Below are 23125 nucleotides of genomic sequence, written 5' to 3'. Positions count from 1 at the left end.
TAGCATATATTCCCCTAGTGGATTTGGAAGGAAACTAAATGCCATCAAAAAAAGATAGTTTAAATTTTTTGTTTTACTTCCAACCATTGTTTGTTTGGTTAGGCTTTAGCAAACATAATCTGACATACTGAACTTGCCCAATGGTACCACAGCACTGTACCTTCCAAGCATCTTATCAGGTTTGTGTGTGTTAGTCACTCAGTCGTGTCTGACTCTTTGTGACATGGACTGTAGCCCGCCAGGCTCCCGTGACCATAGGATTTCCCAGACAAGAATACTGGAGTGGACTGCCATGCCCTCCTGCAGGGGATCTTCCTGACCCAGGGATCAAACCCAGGTCTCCTGTATTGCAGGCAGATTCTTTCCTGTCTGAACCACCAGGGAAGCCCTATCAGGTTTATCAGCATTAATTATTCATATTTACACACATAGAGCTCATATCTATACATATAGCGCTGATGCCTGCATGGCGGCAAACTTTGTATTTCTACATGTACACACAGGAATGCATATGTTTGTGTTTACGGAAATGACTCCCACACCCAAATTCATCTTATGAAGCATCCTTCTCTACTTAGCATAGAGTCAAGAATGGCCCCACAACTATAAATAACATATACTTAGGGATTTGGTCGTGTTATCCATTGCTATATTTCTAGAACCCAGAATAAAGTCTAGTATGTGGTAAGAAATTGCTAAATAGTCATTAAATAAATGAATGTTACATGGCCTGTGCACAAAAGGCCACACGGTTTGCTCATAGGAAAGTGCCCTAGGCTCAAATCTGGAGATTGTCTTATGCAGGGTTCTACTGGGCTGTTTTCTGGTTTCCCAGGCCACCAAAAAAAAAAAAAAAAAAAACAGGAAATTACAAGGGCATAGGGGAGTACTGATAGAGGCATTCTCAACATAATGAAAAGTGAAAATACTGGCTTCCAACATTCAGAGAAAGGGACATAAAAACTATGAAACTTAGCTACAAGTCCTCAGGGGGGAAAAAAAAAAAAAAAACCTCAAAGGGTACATTTATTTAACTTTTGAGCACTTCAGTGTTCCAGCATGCATAAGATTTATACATATACACAAACACAACATGTGTTTGTCTTGATATGATTCTGAATATTATATAGATGCAATCATTGTATGAAGTTTTCTGAGAGCAGCTTTTGAGCATTCAAAGTTATTTCTGAGATTCACCTAGCTTCAAACTAGTGTCTAGTTTGTTCATTTTCACTATATATGCTGTTGCTGCTGCTAAGTCGCTTCAGTCGTGTCCGACTCTGTGCAACCCCATAGACAGCAGCCCACCAGGCTCCCCCGTCCCTGGGATTCTCCAGGCAAGAACACTGGAGTGGGTTCCCATTTCCTTCTCCAATGCATGAAAGTGAAAAGTGAAAGTGAAGTCGCTCAGTCGTGCTCGACTCTTTGCGACCCCGTGGACTGCAGCCCACCAGGCTCCTCTGTGAGTAGACAACAAAGTTTTCTATTCTAATACTGATATGTACTTAACTATTTCCAATACTTTGTTCATACAGCCAGTTTTGATGAGCATTCTTTATAGATGCAAGTACAGAAGATTCTCTGAAACTTATTTGTAGAAATGGAATAGCCAGATTGTAGGGAGTGTATATTTTCAGCTTTCCTAAGTACTACCAAACTGATTTTCTAAACACTAGTACCACTCTACACTCATAATAGCTGTTGAGAGTTCCCATAACTCCACATTCTTCTCAATATTTTGTACTAATTCAGTTTTTAATTGCACCAGTCTTGTGTGTATGCTTTATTTTCTCATGGGCTTTTAAATTTTTTAAAATGTATTTATTATAAAAAAGCTTATACAATTTTTGAGGGTTATATTTCATTTACAGTTATTACAAAATATTGGCTACATTCTTCCTGTTGTACAATACATCCTTGTAGCCTATCTTACTCAATAACTTCTACCTCCTTCTCTCCTACCCCAATGATTCCCCCTCCCTCTCCCCAATGGCAACCACTAGTTTGTTCTTTGTACCTGTGAGTCTGCTTCCTTTTTAAAATCATGTTCACTAGTTTGCAGTATTTTTCAGATTCTATATGTAAGTGATATCATACAGTATTTGTTTATCTCTGACTTATTTCACAACTGACTTTCATGCATTGGTCTTCATCCTGTAACTGTTGACTTCATTTATTCTAACACTTTTTTGTGTGTGTGGTGGGGGGGACTATTTAGGATTTCTACATATTTAATTATATTTTCCGCAAGCAGGTCATTTTAATTCTTCCTTTACAATTTTCATGTCTTATAATTTCTTTCTCTTGCCTGATTGCTCTGACTTGGACTCCAGTGCTGTGCTGACTAGAAATCATAGACTGGGCATTCTTGCCTTGTTCTTGATCTTAAAGGAAAGCCTTCAAGTTTTACCACTGAGTGTGATGCTAGCTGTGGGCTTTTCATGTATGACCTTATTGTATTCATGTCATTCTCTTCTACTCTTAAGATTGTTGAGTTTTTTAAATCATGAAAGGGTTTTGATTTGTCAGATGCCCTTCCTGCATCAAATGGGATGGTCATGCAGTTTGTGTTCTTCATTCTATTAATATAGTGCTATTAAATTGATTGAGTTTTGAATGTTGAAAACATCTTTGTATTCCAGGAATAAATCCTGCTTGGTCATGGTCTATGATCCGTTGAATTTGGTTTACTAGTATTCTGTTGAGTCTTTTTACATCAAAGTTCATTAGGGATATTTGTATCACGGTAATACTGGTCTCACAGAATGATTTGGAAATGTTTCCTCCTCTTCAATTGTTTGGAAGTCTTAAAGAGGATTGGTGTTAGGTCTTTAAATGTTTGATAGACTTCTTCAGTGAAGCTATCTGGTACTGGGCTTTCCTTTGCGAGATTTTTCTTTTAATTACTTATTTAATCTCCTTATAGGTCTGAATAGACATTGTATTTCTTTAAGATTCAATCTTGAGAGATTGTATGTTTATAAAAATTTACCCATTTCTTATAGTTATCCTATCTGTTGTCATGCCTCCATAGGTTTTAAAACTAATATTTTCCTGCTAATGGAAATATATGAAACTATTTGTAACATGGCCTTATCAGCAGTTTTAAAAATATTTTTTACAATTAGTTAAAATTTAATGTGACAAAATTATAATTTGTGGCACTACTTTAAGTAAATGTGAACCTTTTTTCCCTCTATACTTGCTTCAAATGTCCTAAATGTAAACCATCACTTTCAATAGAGGTGAGAAAAAGTAGCAATGGTATGTGACCTACTAGGTGATAACTTTTGAACAGTGCTTGGAAAACTTCATCCATAGATATCAGTTATTTCCTAAAGTATCATTACTAAGTATACTTTCCCCAGAATGCTTTTCCAAGTTAGAAATATAGCAGAAAAAAAGTCGCCTTTGACAGGAAAAAAAAAAATGATAGCATGAGTATGACAAATAACAAACCCAAATCACATTTTCTCACAAATTATAGATATATATAAACTAAAAGACATTAAATGTAGTATCTCTAATTGTGTTATATTTTGTTAAGACTTAAGAAACTTAATTAGGCAATAAAACTGGAAATGGAGTCACTGTGGGCCATGCAAAATGTAGATAATCCACAGATGATCTTTAAAAGTCTAGGTTTATGCACATAAATAAATATGCAGATTCAAAACCATACAACAAATTTTTAATAAGAAGTATATAAAAATAAATATAAACAAAAGGATATATATTACAGGATACAAGATAAGGATACAAATAAATTAGTGGCTGGGCTTCCCCCATGGCTCAGTGGTAAAGAATCCATTTGTCAATGCAGGAGAAGCAGGTTTGATTCTCAGGTTGGGAAGATCCCCTGGAGAAGGAAATGGCAACACACTCCAGTATTCTTACCTGGGAAATCCTATGGACAGAGGAGCCTGCTGGGCTACAGTCCATAGGGTCACAAAAGGGTTGCAAAAGACATGACTTAGGGACTAAACAAAAACACATAGAATGAGAAGAAAGAACATAAAAGGCACACTTTTAAAATGTAGACATTTTAGAAATAGAAAATTAGCTTTAGACTTTGGGGACATTTCAAGCTACAATGGCATGAAGTCAGAGAATTCTCTCTTCATATGGAAGTGTAAACTGGACAAAATCATCACACTAAACCACATCAGAGGTCTGGAAAGTGTACAAAAGCAGACAACTGAGAATTTATTTGTGAAAAACTGCTAGAAATTTGGGTAAACACAACTGGAGTCTATGGCCTTCTTGCCTGGGCACATTCTCATTTGTGTGCCTCTTGCTCATTTGGTGACCAAGGCAAGACTGGGAAGAGTACCAGCAGCATGCTCCTAGAGGGAGATAACTTGCTTGGGAGTGGGGCAAAACTCCTGACTCTGACAAGCACCATAAGAATAAATCAGAAAATCCCACAGGTCTATCAAGATCCTGAGGCTGTGGTCCTGTTTGGGGCAAACAGTGAACAAACAGAAATTGTATGGGGAGATCCTAGAAAAGAGAGCTCACAGGTATGTAGATAAGTTCTCTACACACACCGATGGTTGACCAGGAACTACCAGCTTACACAGGGGAAACCTGAGGGAATCCACTCAGAAGCTAAAACCAAGAAGGATTTGAGAAACAGATAAATTTTTTAACATATTCCTCAAACTACAAGCACATTGATTTTCAGAGGTGAATATCCTAAGGGATGGCAGTGTCTGAGTACAAACTCTAGCCAAATCATTGGCTGACCGTAAGTTATGCAGAAACAAGAGTTACCTCTATTAAGCCATGCTAAAAAAAAAAAAAAAAAAATCAAAATGAGAATAAGAAACCAGACCAGCAAATACCTACTGGAGGACAGAGCGGGGGATATTTTGCATTTTAAGGTCATACAAGGTACAAAAAGGAAAAAAAGGCAGAAAAATAAGTTAGAACCCAGAGTTGCTACCATATATTATCAATTACAATACATAAACTGTCCAGTTTTCAGCCAGAAATTACAAGACAGTCCAAAAAATGTAACTCATGCACAGAGGGGAAAAAAATATATTAGTCAATAGAGCCTAACTCTGCGTGGGCACAAATATTGAGTTTAATTCATATGCACACAGTATCACAATAATTACCCACCAAATAGGGAATCTTAGTAGAGAAGAGAATACTAGAAAAAAAACAATTTGAGAATTGAAGATACAATAATTAAAATGGAAAAAGTGCCTAGGATATTAGGGCTCAACAAGAGATTCAAGATGCAAAAGAAAGAATCAGTGAACTTGAAGATAGATTAACAGATACTATTCAATCTAAAGAATAGATGGGGGGAGAACACTGAAGAAGAATGAATAGCCCCTCAGAAACTGGATAATAATGCCAAGCATCACAGAATTCATGTAACGAAATTCTTAGATGCACAGGAGAGAAAGAAAAAGGCAGAAATTCCTATCAAAATCACAGCTGGCTTATTAATAAAGTTGACAAGCTAATCATAAAAATTATGGGCTTCCCTGGTGACTCAGACAGTAAAGAATCTGCCTGCAATGAGAAAGACCCAGGTCTAATCTCCAGGTCAGGAAGATCCCTTGAAGAAGGGAATGGCAACCCACTCCGTTATAATTGCTTAGAGAGCTCCATGGACAGAGGAGCCTGGTAAGCTAGAGTCCTTGGAGTTGCAAAGAGTTGGACATGACTGAGCAACTAACACAAATACACAATCATAAGACTTATATGTTGAATAGTAGCAGTGAAAGTGGACATCCTTGTCTTGTTCCTGACTTTAGGGGAAATGCTTTCAATTTTTCACCATTGAGGATAATGTTTGCTGTGGGTTTGTCATATATAGCTTTTATTATGTTGAGGTATGTTCCTTCTATTCCTGCTTTCTGGAGAGTTTTTATCATAAATGGATGTTGAATTTTGTCAAAGGCCTTCTCTGCATCTATTGAGATAATCATATGGTTTTTATTTTTCAATTTGTTAATGTGGTGAATTACATTGATTGATTTGCGGATATTGAAGAATCCTTGCATCCCTGGGATAAAGCCCACTTGGTCATGGTGTATGATCTTTTTAATGTGTTGTTGGATTCTGATTGCTAGAATTTTGTTGAGGATTTTTGCATTTATGTTCATCAGTAATATTGGCCTGTAATACAGTATACTAACACATATATATGGAATTTAGAAAGATGGCAATGACGACCCTGTATGCGAGACAGGAAAAAAGACACAGATGTGTATAACGGACTTTTGGACTCAGAGGGAGAGGGAGAGGGTGGGATGATTTGGGAGAATGGCATTCTAACATGTATACTATCATGTAAGAATTGAATCGCCAGTCTATGTCTGACGCAGGATACAGCATGCTTGGGGCTGGTGCATGGGGATGACCCAGAGAGATGTTATGGGGAGAGAGGTGGGAGGGGGGTTCATGTTTGGGAACGCCTGTAAGAATTAAAGATTCTAAAATTTAAAAAATAAAAAAATAAAAAAAAAGACTTATATGGAAATACAAAGAAGATGAAATAACCAAATCAACTTTTAAAAGAATAAAATTGGAGAACTTACACTGCTGCTGCTGCTGCTAAGTCGCTTCAGTCGTGTCCGACTCTGTGTGACCCCGTAGGCGGCAGCCCACCAGGCTCCCCCATCCCTGGGATTCTCCCGGCAAGAATACTGGAGTGGGTTGACATTTTCTTCTCCAATGCAGGAAAGTGAAAAGTGAAAGTGAAGTCGCTCAGTCATGTCTGACTTAGCAACTCCATGAACTGCAGCCCACCAGGCTCTTCTGTCCATGGGATTTTCCAGACAAGAGTACTGGAGTGGGATGCCATTGCCTTCTCCAGAACTTACACTAAATTATTTTAAAACTTTCAGTAAGACTACAGTAATTAAGACAGTGTAGTATTAACCTAAGGATAGATATATCAATCAATACAACTGAATACATAATCCAGAAATAAATCCTTACAGAGTTGATTTCAACAGAGATACCCATATAATTCAGGGAATAAGGGGTAGTCTTTTCAGTATTAGAACAACTGGATATCCATTCGTTCAGAAATGAACTTATGCCCTTTACTTACCCACACACAAGATTAACTCAAAATGTGAGTGCTAAAACAATAACTCTCCTAGAATAAAACAGAAGAGATATTTTTTACCTTTTGTTAGGCAAAGATTTCTTAGATATGATTCAAAAAGCATGATCCATGAAAGAAAAACATAATAAATTGTGACATTAACAATAAAATCTTTTACAAAGCACATCAATAAGAAAATGAAAAAAAAAAAAACCAAGCCACACAGACTGGGAGAAAATATTTGCAAATCATATAGTTTACAAAATATTTGTACACAGAACACATGGAGAACTTTTCCAACTCAATACAAAGAGAAAAAAAATTCCAAAAAAAAAAAACTTTGAAAAATGATTTAGATAGATACTTTAACAAAGAAGACATTCAAATGCCTAGTTAGTTCATGAAAAAATGCTCAACATTAGTCACCAGGGAAATGCAAATTAAAACCACAATGGATTACACTATACATTTACTAGAATGGCTATAATCCAACAGACTGATAACATCAAGCACTGAAGAGGATGTGAAAAAAAAAACAAGATCCCTCATATATTCCTGGTAGAAGTGTAAAAAGGCACAGACACTTCAGAAAATAGATTTATAGTTTCTTAAATAATTGAACACACTTACCATCTGATTTAGCAATTCTACTCCTAGATATCTATCCAAGAGTATTGAAAACATATGTCCATACAAATGCTTGCATGTGAATGTTCATAGCAGTACTATTGATAATAGCCCCAAACTGGAAAAAATCCAAATGTTCATCATTTGGCGAATGAATAAACAAAATGTAGGATAGCTCTATGATGGAATACTATTCAGCAATAAAAATGGATAAACACTAATACAACTGATACATCTACAATAAGAATAAACCTAGAAACCATTATGCTAGTTGAAAGGAGTCATAACACAAGACCATGTGTCAGCATAAGATTCTTTTTTTGTATGAACTTTCTCAAAAAGGCAAGACTATAGACCCAGAAAGCAGATAGTGGTTGAGTGAGTGAACGTTGCTCAGTCGTGTCCTGACTCTTTGCAAACCCATGGACTGTACATTCCATGGAATTCTCCAGGCCAGAATACTGGAGTGGGTACCCTTTCCCTTCTCCAGGGCATCTTCCCAACCCAGGGATTGAATCCATTTCTCCCACATTGCAGGTGGATTCTTTACCCACTGAGCCACAAGGGAAGCCCATAGTGAGCCGCAGGAGAAGATAGTTGTTGCCTGGGGCTAAATTATGGAGTGAGGCTTAACTACTAAAGAGCCCAAGAGAACTTTTTATTTGTGATGACAGATGTGTTTTGAAACTAGATTGTTGTGATGGGTGTACAATTTGTAAGTCATAAGGTATCAAATTATACCTCAATAAAACTATGTGTTTGTGTGTGTGTATATATATATGTATAAACATATCATATTATCTTAAAGTTAATGAAATTCTCTGTCTTTCCAGTTTTCAATATTTCCCATAGCCCTCTACTTCCAGTTGTATCTCTCTAGCCCATTGAACAAATCATGATAATATCCCCATATTTCTTCATTTCTTTATTGGATGATACACTTTATCCTCTCTAAAGTCGGAGCATTCTCTTTGCAGGAGAACAAAGGAGATTCCTTTACTAGCTGAATCCAATTTGAGCATTAATGTTTTTCACATATTTCTGATATTAGTAGGAAGGTATCATACAATCTCAGATTTTTTATTGGAATATAATTGCTTTACATTGTTGTGTTAGTTTCTGATGTACAACAAAGTGAATCAGCTATATGTATACATATATTCCTTCCCTCTTGGAACACTCTCCCATTCCCCCATTGCACTCACCCAGGTCATCACAGAACACCCCCTGAGCTCTCTGTGCTATACAGCAGGTTCCCACTAGCTAGCTATTTTACACAGAGTGAAGTAAGTCGGAAAGAGAAAAATAAATCTCATATATTAATGCACATATATGGAATCTAGAAAAATGGTACAGATGAACCTATTTGCAGAGCAGAAATAGAAACACAGATATAGAGAATAGACATGTAGACACAGCAAGGGAAGGGGAGGGTGGGATGAACTGGGAGATTAGGACTGACATATATATACATACATACATATATATGTGTATGTATACACACACACACACACACACACACAGAGGCTGAAATAGTTAGATAGCACCATTGACTCAATGGAGAGGAATTTGAGTAAACTAAGACAGATAGTGAAGGACAGCAATGCCTGGTGTGCTGCAGTCCATGGGTTCGCGAAGAGTTAGACATGACTTAGTGATTGAACAAAAACATATACACTACTATGTGTAAACTGTTATCTCAGATTTGATATGTTTCTTTAGGAGTATTACTCTTCCCTGGTGGCTCAGAGGGTAAAGCATCTGTCTGCAATGCAGGAGACCCAGGTTCCATTCTGGGCTCGGGAAGATCCCCTGGAGAAGGCAATGGCAACCCACTCCAGTACTCTTGCCTGGAAAATCCCATGGATGGAGGAGCCTGGTAGGCTACAGTCCATGGGGTCGCAAAGAGTCGGACACGACTGGGCGATTTCACTTCACTTCATTTCACTTCACTTCATTTCACTTTAGGAGTATTATTGAGTCTACAAACAATAACACTGAGTACCAGAGGCTATGTTAAAAACCCAAGTATATCTGACTACATACCTCTTGTCCTTAACTACTATCCTACACATTTCACTCTGCCTCTTTCCTCCTATATTTTACCATAGTCCCACTTGTATTCTCCCACTTGTATCACAAGAGAGATGAGAGGACATTTTTCCCCAGAAATCCACAAATATATAGCCTTAGGAACTGTAAATAGTAGAAAATACCTCTGAATTCCTTTTTATCTTTATTAACACAATTGATTTTAAGTATCAAATACAATTGCTTTGCTCAAGGGTAAATTTCAACCTGTGTGAATGAATTAATGACTCATGGTACATGCAAAACACAAACTGATCACAACTTCAGAGAGAATTAAGAAAGACTAGGACAATATTTACACATTTATAATATTGTGTTAATTACAAAGTAATTTTCAGTTCAGTCGCTCAATTGTGTCTGATTCTTTGTGACCCCATGAATCGCAGCACGCCAGGCCTCCGTGTCCATCACCAACTCCTGGAGTTCACTCAGACTCACATCCATCGAGTCAGTGATGACATCCAGCCATCTCATCCTCTGTCATCCCCTTCTCCTCCTGCCCCCAATCCCTCCCAGCATCAGAGTTTTTTTTCCAATGAGTCAACTCTTCCCATGAGGTGGCCAAAGTACTGGAGTTTCAGCTTTAGTTTCATTCCTTCCAAAGAAATCCCAGGGCTGATCTCCTTCAGAATGGACTGGTTTGATCTCCTTGCAGTCCAAGGGATGATATGTAATTTAATTTTTCATAAAAGTTGTGTAAAGTGAGTATCATTAGCCTTATTTCACAAATGGCAGAAATAGTAACTTTAATATATCATTCAAAGGTGTATGGAAGTAAATGATAGATCTGTCCCTTAAATTCACTGTTCTTAAAATTAAACCAGTAGGCTGATGAAATATTTCTCACTAAAAAAAAAAAAAAATGTCTTAAGTATAAGCCATAAATGTCTTCTTCTCTACTGGGGGGAAGTATGAAGAAGGTTGAAATCTTGAGGTTCTATACTTCAAGTTTTGACAGCAAAGAAGTTGCTTATGCTGAAACATTTGGTGAAATCAGTATTTGTGGCCCCAACATGCACACCAGCACAGTCAAAAAGACAGAGTTGTATCTGGTCACTCCATGTAGACTGTGTCACCAAATGTCACCATCCTGATGGATCTGTGAACATTTCTTTTCTAACATGGAGATACAACCCTGTTAGAAGTCCAACAATTCTTTTGGAAATGCTATTTATCTCCAAACCAATGAATTTTAAAGGTGAAATTTAGCATGCACTGTACTTTCTTATTAAAAAACAAATAGAAGTCAACTTTTCCAACTGAGAAGAATAATTAGCAAATTTAATCATCACAACCTGCTATGGGGCTAATTGTTTGTTTGTACTAATGTTTTAGTCTTCTTTAGAGACACTGCCTGTCAGTCAATATATATGTGAGCATTTGGTAAGTGTGTTTAATTTTATATCACTTCTCTAATTGTATGACCAGTTTGGGCTTCACAAAGAGCTGTAAAATCCTTATCTGATTTCATCCTTTCAATAGGAATGACTAGGCCAGAACGAAGTCAGAGAGGCAGACTCTTTTCTTGCATTAGGAAATTCTGGGTCAGAAGTTAGTTATTTGCCCAAATGCTTATATTTCTCATAATGAAAGGCATGGATTAGTGATGTTTTCACAAAACAGCTATAATTAAGGAATGATGTATTATTTAAACTAGCAAATGATAATTCTATAAAATAAAAATCAAAGCAAGACATTGAATAATGAAACTGAAAACCAGTTTTTCTTTGCCATGGATATTATTTTAACTTATTTATTATTAGCTCTATTGAGAAACTGACATGTGTCAAGCGTTTTTCTATGCATTTTACATACATTATTTCACATGAATTAATCCTTCCTATGAAAGATTATAAGAGTTTCCCAGGTTGCCCTGGGAGACTCAGGAGACACAGGTTCAATCCCTTGGTTATGAAGATCTCCTGGAGGAGGGCATAGCAGCCCACTCCAGTATTCTTGCTTAGAGAATCCCATGGACAGAGGAGCCTGGTGGGCTACAGTTCATAGGGTCACAAAGAGTTGAACATGATGGAAGCAACGGAGCGCGAGCACGCATGCACACACATACACACACACACACTTGAAAGATTATAAAGGTAAAGTTATGTTTATCCATATTTTAAATGCATTACCTAACATTTAGGGGTGGTGGCTTGTCCAAAATTACATGACCAGTAAAATAGTTAAGTCAAGGTTTTAATTCAGGTGTTTCAGTTTGGAAGAATTTTCTTCTAGCCAATAAGGTTCAAGAAAGCAAACACCAGAATTTAAAACACCACATATACCTATGTTCATATGTATGCACGCATATCTCATCCACAGATGTTTGTGCACATGTATACGCACACGTATGTAAACAATTTATAAGCTTCAGTTGTTATGTATATGAAATGCCCTTTCTTCTCGATGCTTTATTCCCCAAACAGGCATAGCTGTTTTAGAATTATAATGGCCCTGCTCTCTAAGAGCCATGATACAAGGGACTGCAAAGACTCTGAAGGAGTTATTTCATTCCATAGAGACCATATTAGGCATGTTATGAATGTTTAAGATAGAGTGCACAGTCTGTCATGTCAACTCTCATCTACTTCAGTGACAGATTACTTTTCTTCCAGCACTAGTGGTATGAATACATCAGCTACCAAAAGTGGGGACATTTTCATTGGGGTTCAAACACACACAAAAAATTCATGATGGAATCGCAAAACAGAATTCAAGGAGCATCAAACTCTAACTTAAGTCCACAGAAGCAAAGACATGCAGCATCTCACCAAACGATTCAGAAAGTATCAGTCCTTAATTTGCCTCTCATAATGTCAGCTACATACAGCACAGACAAACTCACATTTACTAAGTTGAGTACACTCTGTGCCAGATACTATGGTAAATTCTATATGTTAATTATCTCATTTATACTTCACAATAACCCTGTAAGAGAGAAATGATTAGTATACCCTTTTTCAAACATGAGAAAACTGAAGCTATGTTTTGTTGTCAAGTAAACCTGTTCAAAGATACTGAGCTAGAAAGAGACAGAGGTGGAATTCCAACTCTGGCTTCAGAAGCTAAACTCATAACCTCTACGTATATGCACACATATAATATATTAGCAATGGAATGGAGAAAAAAATTAGCACCAGGGAAATTCAAATTTGCAAAAAGCAAACATCAGAATATCCAGAAGTCCATTTGTTTGACAAAATATTCAAAGGATGATATCCATTCATGAGACATATTCAGGCTTCTAAAAAATTTTTTTCTGAGCTCTCAGTGCACTATAACTTCAAATAAGATTTGTCAATTTCTGCTTGAGGCCTTGCTAAAATCAAAACAGCAAGGGAAAATGTTTGAAAAGGATAAAGAAAGTGATTTTCCGATATACCTTTACCACTTTTTTAATGGAAAGCCATATTTGACCTACTTTTGTCCTAGATTTGTTTTGGCAAATAGGTCTCATCACTTGTGCCAATTTTAAGCAACCCCATACACCTTGAAACAAATCTTGAGATTGTGCCCAGAGAGCAGTGATTGACTAGCATTGTCTGTTATGGCAGGGGTGTGGCAGTATGCATGACCTACCTGTATTTGACAACCCTCCCCGCCTAAAACAAACAAATCCACTCCTCTTTAAAATACACTCCAAAGCAGTCTGTCTATAAACAGGCGAGGTGGAAAGAAGAAATGAAGGAGGGAGGAAGGGAGGTAAGGAGAGAAAGAAGGAAGGAGGAAGAAAATCTTAGGACAATTGTTTCAATAATTGATTAAAAGGGAAAGGAGAAAAAAAATAAAAATAAAAAAAAATAAAAGGGAAAGGAGTAGATTTTAACCTGAAATGTCCAAATGACTAATTATATGGATAAAGTGGATTTAGTAACTCTTAAACTTTCCATGCTATTTTTTTTTTTTTTGGTATCTGCTTGCCCATTGAACATCTTCTTACTGTCCCATATAAGCAGCACGCTGGTCCTTGCCACCAACTTGGCTCAAGCTACTGTCAGTATTTCCTTCATACTCTTCCTCCATTGAGCTGCAGTCTCCATTTACATCCTGCCTCCTTGGTGAAGCCTGGTTCCAGTGCCCTTGGGGAATATCTTAGAGGCTCTCTCTCAAGGGGCCCCAGAGGGACTTCATCTTTGATGATTTTATCACAATCCCCAGCGGGGCCTCATAGCTCAACAGATAAGAACGGCAAAGTTCATCCAGCTGGTTAGTGACAGAACTGGGTATTTACACTCAACTTTTCCACATTCCAACTGTACCAGATTATCACTTCCCGATCAGCCAAATATAACCCTTTACTAACAAATAGAATAAACTGGTCCTTAGTCTCCAAAGAAATTCCCTTAATTTCTCTTTCTCATTATACACTGCCTCTTTCATATGACTAGATTGCTTTCCGAGTAAGATTGTACAAGTCTGTGAACTGAATCCTTCAAGGAGCAGTTTGAAGTTGGGGAAGGAGAAGGCATTTAGCCATCAGAAGATCTAGCTTCTGGTTCCAGCTCTGCCATGTAATCTTGATTAAGCCATTTCTGAGCCTGCGATTCCTCATCCAAATAGTTCAGTTCAGTCACTCAGTCGTGTCCAACTCTTTGCTACCCCATGGACTGCAGCACACCAGGCTTCCCTGTCCATCACCAACTCCCGGAGCTTGCTCAATATAATGGGCGAATAATTACTTTGTCTGTGGTTCAGGGCTGTTACAAGGACCAGTAAGGTGTTATACTAGCAAAAGATTTGTATTGTACACATTGAAGCCATCTCATAATTTCTGTATGCTTTCCTGAGCCTTAGTTTCATTGAAGTGGCCGATCACAGCATCCTGGACTTGTATTGCTTATCCTCTTAAAGACTCTTTTCCACACATTAGTCCTGACCAGTCTGGGCTTTCCCTCTGGGCCCAGTCCCAGCGTCTTCACCCAGCAAAACTCTTCACAGTATAAATACAAACTCTGATACCATACCTGTGAGGGATTTGTGTTGTTTTCTAGTCTTTGTCAATGTTTACAATCATCAGGAAGGATTGTTTTAATACTTGCTTAGTACCATGTGGCATACTATGAAACAGCATCACTGCCATTTTTAAGTTTATTCTGAAGAAAACGCAGTTTTCTACCTGCCAAAGTCGAAAAGCTATAAATAGTGAGAAAAATAGAGAAGCCTTAAAAGTCCATTGAAATGTATTGGATTTGGAGAGTTTCTTGGATGGCCAGAGTGGAAAAATATTTTGCTACAAAATAGGGAGTGTTGCTCCTATTGGCATACAGGCAGACAGTTTAGTTAGTATTTACCCAGCCTGTGGCGAGGGAACACTTGGCTGTTTATTTCAGTGGAGGGGATGCTGGGAGACGCTGTTTGTCTAGTCAGAAATGCCCTTTGAGACTGCAAGGCTACCTGTGACCAATTTTCAACTAAATTTATCTTTGGACCTTGTGTAAGTAATCCAGCTCTAACCAAATCCATTTGGTCTTCTATATAACCATGTCACAGAATCCTTACCAAAAATTTCCCTGCTTCAGTCCACAATGATGGCTTCTGATCATTCAGTCAAAGCTGAATTTGAGATTTAAATGTGAGCTCTGGGTAACTAGACTCAGTTCTAATTAATGTAGGAAATAACTATCACTTATTAAATAAAATGGACTGAAATTTAACTAGTCATTTTCAAACATCTCTGCCCCTTGCTTCATAGTAGAATAAATAACGCATAGTATTGACCATCAATCATGATGGCTAGCTTTAATTCATGAAACAATTTATGTTGTTATTTCTTATTTGCAAGCCCAGCTCAGGTTTTCACTAACTACTCTCATTGCCAATTTGACACTGACATAGAGAACACTTGAAAGAATGTATTCTTTTTCAGTCACAAGAATTGCAAGTTCTATGCTCTTTTAAGAGTTGAAAGGATAGAATGGTTGTAAGAAGTACAAAAATACCTTTCCCAGATTGTGATTAAGTAGTGGTTACTATTTGCTTATCAGCTTTATTTCTATTGGTTTTCATCTTTGTATGAAACTTCACAAGGTTGGTTGTTTGCATGCTTGGGGACTTTCGGTCATTAAGTCACTCGATTTGATAGTTCTTCTGAACCTGGCAAGATACTGGGGTTAGACTGTATCTCCATAATGGGTTATAAGTGTTTGACCAGCATAAAAATCAAGCAAAAAGATTTATGAAGCACAGTCTCAATTTGGAAATCTTAATCCACTGTTTTTGCATCTATTTCCCTATTTATCTCCATATTCCCATTTCTGCATCATGAACCTTTCAGTCTTCTCAAAAATTCTGTGAATAATTATTATGACCCCACTTTATACATGATAAAGTTGTAGTAAGGGGAAACAAGATTGTAGAATAGTAAGTTGCATGGCCAGGATTTGCCCCTCCCTTAGTTTGACTTCCACGCCCAGACTCTTTCTGCAGGGCCTTTGGAGTCTCATGAGGGCAAGAATGTGCAACCCAAGCTTCCTGTCAAGTTGACAAATGTGTTAAATCAAAGATAAAGGCCTCCATGTTAGGTTGTCAAGGGGTCAGTTCACCCAAGCCTTAACATCCTTCTTAGCTCTGTTCCCATACAGCAGCTTTTCTCAAGCTTGCTTCTGCAGCTACATAATTCAAATGGGGGAGCGGGGGGGTGGAGTGCAGAGGGGGAGGGGACCCAACTAGAGGATTTTGACAGTTGGATTGGAGCCCATGTGGGATAGACTCTGCTTGTGCATATCCCAGTGAACTGTGTTTAACTTACACCATACCAGCAGATCAAAGCATCCTAATTAAGAGCCACTGCCTGGTGAATTATATACATGGAAACTTCTTGTGATTAATCTATGCAGAAGAGTTGTAGATTCCATACAAAAGGGAGAAGGTGTACAGTGCCAATAAATGAAATTTGGAGAACCTAAAACTAGAACATCACCAAATCACCTGCTGTTACTTTTAATTTATGGTTCAATTGTCTTCCATTAGTGTCTTACAGAAAGCATCATACTAAATATTTCAGTATTAAAAAGAATGATCTTTAAACATTTAACTTTAAGACTTCTCTAGACATTCATCATTGGAAGTTTTTAAATTATAACCTCTTCAACTGTGTCCAAAAATAATAGTAAGTTATGATACTATCATCCAGGAGTCAGCCATCTATTTCCTTGCTTTTGAGTGTCAATATTAGGAATTAAAGCCAGCTATATTACCAGTCGCCATTTTTGCTTAAGTCATGGGAAGGAAAGAAGCAAAGAAATACACAGAAGAAAGAAGAAAGAAAATAAGGACGTGAGCAAAGAATCACAGAATTGGAAAACAGCATGACATAATAGAAAATTTTGAACTTGAGAGCCAAATAGATAAAAATTCAACAACCAGCTCAGAAACTTAATAAGATCTGGATTATCTGGGCAAATTATTTACCTTCTCTGAGCATTAGTTTCTTCATGGATAAAAAAATGATACACACATCATGGAGACATTGTGAATAATGAACAAGCAAAAGTGACAAGTTTGATAATTATAGCTTCTAGACACTAGACATCCTCTTGTCCAACTCCCCACCCTTGTAGGACTCCTCTCTCTAGCATCTCCATCACAGAAAGGCCATCTGTGAGTAAGTAGGTACCTTATAGTCTAACGAAAGTCATTTTTTACTTGCAGGGCATTATGCTAAGTGAAATAAGAGAAAGACAAGTACTGTATGTATTTGGAGGAAAAACAAGTAGATTAGAAAAAATAAAAACAAAAAGATAGGCATTTTTTTCTTGGCTATATTTATCAGAGATGTATTCTTAAAAGTCAGCCAGAGTTTACTTCAGCGTAACTTCAAAACAAGTTGCTTAAAATATGGAACTGAGGCCTTTGCGTGAGGGTCCACAGAGGCCTGCATCCCACCTCCTCTAAACATTGTGGGTCAGGTCCCAGGTGTTGCTATGCTATGACTCACAATCAATTCAGCTCCTGAGTCTTTCCTGACATGAGAAACTCACTGACCATCCCTTCTTCATCTTGTGCATAACTGGTTTGCATAACGTTGTAATCTACTATCCAGAGTCATGTGTAATCAAGGCAGCATAGTGTGAAAAACAGAAAAGAAAAAAAAAAAAAAGAGGCCTAAAATTTCACTTCCACTATTAACAGATATACATCTGCCTACTATTTTTCTTCTATGCACGAATATGCACTTTTCATTGAAAATGGTATCATGATCCAGACATTGTTTTGTAGCTTTCTCACTAGGTTCAGTTAATTAGAAGAGAGGTACTAGAACTCAGCACCTATCACACTCCAGGGTAATGTGCAGAGACTGACTGATGAGGGAAATGAAGAAGGTGGATATCCATGTATAATCAAGCCTGATTACACAGACCTGATAATTTGGGCCTTCAGTCTCTGTCTATGAATCTTCATTGTAATTTGTAATCTTGAGAATGGTTTTGGCTGATCCATGTTGAGGTTTGACAGAAAACAACAAAATTCTGTAAAGCAATTACCCTTCAGTTAAAAAATAAATTTAAAAAGTTTAAAAAAAGAATGGTTTTGTGGGACTTCCCTGGGAGTCCAGTGGTTAAGACTCTATGCATACAACACAGGGGTGTGGATTCCATCCCTGGTTGGGGAACTAAGATCCCACATGCCTCACAGCATGGCAAACAAACAACAAAAATAAAGGATGGCTTAAGGATCTTAGAAAATATTAGGAGGTAAGGAATGGTTTAGGTTTATCTCATCAAGTAGCCATTAAAGTCAAAGAGGCATAACCCCATATTTATCTCTAGCATTCACCAAAATATATCGTAAAAGGTTGTCCCATTCTCTGTGGAAATCCAGAGACACTATGTCTCTATGAAACACTTAGAAATATTTGTCTAATATCTCTATCCATAAAAGGGAATTACATTAGTTTTGTAATCTCGGGATTGTCAGTGCACCTTGGCAGTTATTCACAATAAGACAAACCAACATGGCTAATCAGGCCCAAGAACCCATCCCAACTAGTGGTGTGACAGGCTCCAGGGAAGGTCTGGCTCTCAAAAGAGGTTCAGCAGGACAGAAGAGGCATGGTAGCCAAGACAGATAGCATCTCTAATCCTCATTCAATCAACGTGACCGAGCGCTTTGGGGGGAAAGGACTATATTAGAATCATCTCTGTGCTCCCATGGACTTTCTCAGAGACTAGAATAACAAAATAACCTCATCTGGGGGTTATTGTGTACCTTTTCTCTTCCCCACTCTGCTGGAGACACCTTACCTATCCCACCTTACCTATCTCACTCAATTCCCACAAGACCCTGATGAGATGGAAATTGCTAATGACATTATCAAGATAAGGGACTAAAGTCCATGTACACAATCAGTCCATGGCCACATAGCCAGTAACTATGGAGCAAGGATTTATTTATTCATTCAAACATTTATTAAGCACCTACCATATATCAGAACCTGTCCAGGTATTGGGGATAGGGTCTCTGCTCTCATGACATCTGCTTTCTGGGGGTCAAGGAAAGAGAAATAAACAAGGAAACCAAACAAATAAACAAGGTAATTCTAGAGAGTATTTAGTGCCACTAAAGCAAAAAAGCAGAATGTTGACAGAGACTGCCTGGCAGGGGAAAAGAGGGTTGGTTAAACTGTGTTGGTCAGGAAGACTTCTCCCAAGAAGTAAAATTTAAAACAAAACTTGCATGAAAAGATCCAGATCTGTCTGAAGGATCAGATGGAAGAAAGCAAGCAAGTACTGAATACGAAAGCCCTCAGGCAGGAATAAATTTAGTGTGTTTAAGAACAGAGGCAGGCAGTGGCCAGAATATGCTGATCTTTGTACACTGTGGTAAACAGTTGAGATTTTATTCGAAGTGTAACTTTAAATTAGAAAAGAAAAAGCCTTAGAAGGTTTAAAGCAAACGGAGATATGACCTGATTGATAGTTTTCAGAGATGAATATCTCAATCATACTTTTAACCTTAGGGCAATAATGTGTTTCAAAGAGTTGGTGTCCAATTAGTATAGAATAAAGGAATAATAATGACATAGTTCAAGAGGCAGGAATGATATCAATTGGAGAGAAAACATGAGACTCCACAAGTGCAATCCCTAAAGACAGTTTGCATCTGAGGCAGACTGCTCAGAGGCTTCCTGGTCCCAGCCATCAATCAAGGATACAGACTCTTAAGAGAAACGGCCCACAAAAGCAAGCCAGTTCTGGTATGGGCAAATGTAGTAAGAAGATTCTCAGAATGGGAACAAAGGGAAGTGGCTCACTCAGAAGCTCAGGATTTATGGTCACTGTGAGGAGAGAAACCAAGGGCAGGAGGCATAGGATGAAGAACTTGGAGAGTTGAAAACACAGTTCAGGGACTCACAGGAAGCATCATAACCAACACTGCCAATTCTCCTGGTAGGATTCACTTCCAGGGAGCAGCAGGTAGGAAGTGGAGACGGTTGCATTCTGTTTGATGTGAGTCGTGCTGCATTTGTGGGTAAAATGAGAGTAGATTCCACTCTGGGGAAATGAGAAAAGACAAGTCCAGGGAAATTGGGAAGGAAGGAAGCTCCAAGTTCAGCATGATTTTTTTCTTAATTGACCTTCTCTGGTTCTTATTAGTAATCTCTTTCATTTTGTCAGGACATATATCATGTTTATTTAATAGCCTGTCCTGAAATTTTGCAGGATTATTGAGGTCACAACTACAGGCAAATTGAGTTGTAGGTACTCTGTAAACTGAAGGTAATTTTCATAAATCTAATAAACTCCTTATTCTCCCTTCCCAGTCTTTCTTGCTCTATTTTCTCTCCCTCTTTCTCTGTCTCTCAAACTCTTTCCTTCCTTTGTTTTCTTTCTGCCCCTGCCTCCTTCTTTTTCATTTTGCAGCTTTATAGGTGGATAGGTCAAATAAAAGAACAAAAAATGTTTGCTGGGATTCAATACAAACTTGTATCTTCTGTGAGTTTTTTCTTTGTATTTTTTGAATGTGAGAAAACATTCTCCCTCCTCCAGACCTCAGGCACATTTTATATTAACCAGAATGTCTAAAAAACAAACAAACAAAAACTGAAAAAAAAAGTTTCTCCTCAATGGTTCGTTGGTTATTTCTATGAGTTCTTGTTTTTGAGTGTTATTCCCTTGGATCTGAAGACACAAAATCACTTAAATCAGCCAGGGGTTCCCTAACTATCTGTTCCACTGACCTGTGCCTCAGCTTCCTCTTAATCATGTTTATTTGATGCTCTTTAGTTGGAAGAGCCTTTGCTGGAGAAAGCAAACAGAAGATAGGAGCTGAGGAGTTCTGCTTTCTGCATGTCAGCTATTCACATTGCACCATCTGCCCCAGGCAACTGGTCTATTCCTTCCCTGTTCTCTTCTGGGTAGTAAACAGATTTACTCAGAGAGAGGGGGGAAAAGGAGAGAACAAAGGGTATGCTACAAAGAGATGGGGGATGGGAAGGGGGTGAGGGGGTGACCCCCACTGGTGCAAGATCACAGGCTGTTTATTCCTGCTACCGTGGGGCCCTAAAGCCACCTGCCTGCTTCCACGTCTGCTCCAGCCTCTCTGCGCAGCTCCCACCAAAAATCATTAAGAGGAAATGGGGGTATTATTGCACAGTAGTTGACGTTATCTGCGACTGCCAAAACTGACACAGACAGACATCCGTCCTCACCATTGCCAGCTTTCGAAACCCAGCTCAAGCAACTCCTCCTCGAGGCAACCTTCCATAGACCAGCACCCGACCTGCACATGCCTCCCCAGAGCTCCCAGCTGACCCTCCCTTCTCTGGACTGCATCTGTATTTCACACACATCTTCACAGCTAGCCTCCTCACGTTATCACATGCTGTTTTTATGTCTGTCTCTTGTTGATTGGGATTAGTGTATTAGTTTGCTAGGACTGTCATAACAAATTACTCCAAACTGAGTGGCTTAAACCACAGAAACTTATTGTCTCACAGTTCTTGAAGCTGCAAGTCTGAGATCAAGATGTCAGGGTTGATACCTTCTGAAGGCTGTGAGAGAAAATCTGAGCCATGGCTCTCTCCTAGCTTCTGGCGGCTGGCTGGCAATCTTTGGTGTTCCTGGGCTTGTAGCAGTTTCACCCCATCTCTGCCTTCATCTTCACATGGCCCTCTCCCCGTGTGCACATTTGTCTTGCCACGTGGCATTCTTTTTATAAAGGTACCAGCAAAATTGGATTAGGGGCTCACCCTCCTCCAGCACGCATGCTCTATCGCTGAGTGGTGTCCAACTCTTTTGCAGCATCAAGGACTGTAGCCTGCCAGGCTCCTTTGACTGTGAGATTTTTCAGGCAAGAATACTGAAGTGGGTTGTCATTTCCTTCCCAAGGGAATATTGCCAACCCAGGGATCGCACCTGCGTCTCCTCATTGGCAGGTAGATTCTTTACTACTGAGCCACCTGGGAAACCCACCCAGCATGACTTCACCTCAATTAATTATATCTGCAGTGAGTTGACTTCCACATTAAGTTACATTCGAAGGTAACTGAGGGTTAGCACTTCCACCTATGAATTTTGGAGGGGACACAATTTGATCCATAACAATCAGGTTTCATGTTTCATTCATCTTTGCATACCTAAAACCTAGCTCAATGCCATGCCAGGTCTTTGCCTGAAGTCTAAGGTCTTCAATAAATATGTTGAATTGGATTAACTATCTCTGACACTTTCAGTGCAGATGTAAGCCAAATTGAACATGGGAGCTATAATGTTTTTTGTTTTTGTTTTTGGTTTTTTTTCCTGAAAGGTAGAACAAGGTCAAGAAGCCAGAAACCTTCTGAAAATAGAACAGATCCTTTTGATGTCAAGATACCACAACGTGATCATCAGTGGCTTGGATCATAATGTGTATCAGTCCTACTCCAAGAGGACTCCATGGATCATGTATGTATGTCAGGTTCGTTATCTGGCACATGGAGGTGACCCACCCTTTGCTGAGAGCCCATGACCTAACACATAAAGAATAGAGCCCTGGAAACCCATAGACCATGTTCATCCTGCAGATGCCTGCAAAGACAGTCTCACTCCTCCTCCACTTCATCTTATCTTCTAACAGAATGCGAGCATGATGAAAGGCAGAGACGAACAGAGCACCGTGTTTTCTTAAAGAGGCTCACAGTCTGGTGGGAAAAGAGAACATGACAAATATTATAAGTATTACAAACAGGGTGTGGTGGGAAGCCAGGGAGATTGGAGGGGATCTTCAAAGACAAGTAACAGGAAGCAGGCAAGGAGGTCGGTGAATGTCTTTCCAGGCAGTGGGTACAGCTTTATAAAATCGCAGAGGTTAGAGAGCAGTCAGTCATTCCACTAGGCTGTTGGGTGCAGC

At 38.6% G+C, this 23125-nt stretch overlaps 1 long non-coding RNA gene across 1 annotated transcript in view; it reads left to right on the top strand.

The window, feature by feature from the left end:
* Positions 1-919: 919 nt before the first annotated feature.
* LOC138444906 (uncharacterized) overlaps positions 920-23125 on the top strand; it is a 54047-nt gene continuing 31841 nt past the window's right edge. Inside the window, exons 1-2 of the long non-coding RNA XR_011258646.1 lie at positions 920-1462; positions 22544-22680. This is a non-coding gene — a long non-coding RNA (uncharacterized lncRNA). The remainder of the gene's footprint in view (positions 1463-22543; positions 22681-23125) is intronic.

Source organism: Ovis canadensis, chromosome 8, assembly GCF_042477335.2.
Source record: "Ovis canadensis isolate MfBH-ARS-UI-01 breed Bighorn chromosome 8, ARS-UI_OviCan_v2, whole genome shotgun sequence".
NCBI lineage: Eukaryota > Metazoa > Chordata > Mammalia > Artiodactyla > Bovidae > Ovis > Ovis canadensis.
This window is presented reverse-complemented; position numbering and strand designations above follow the sequence as displayed.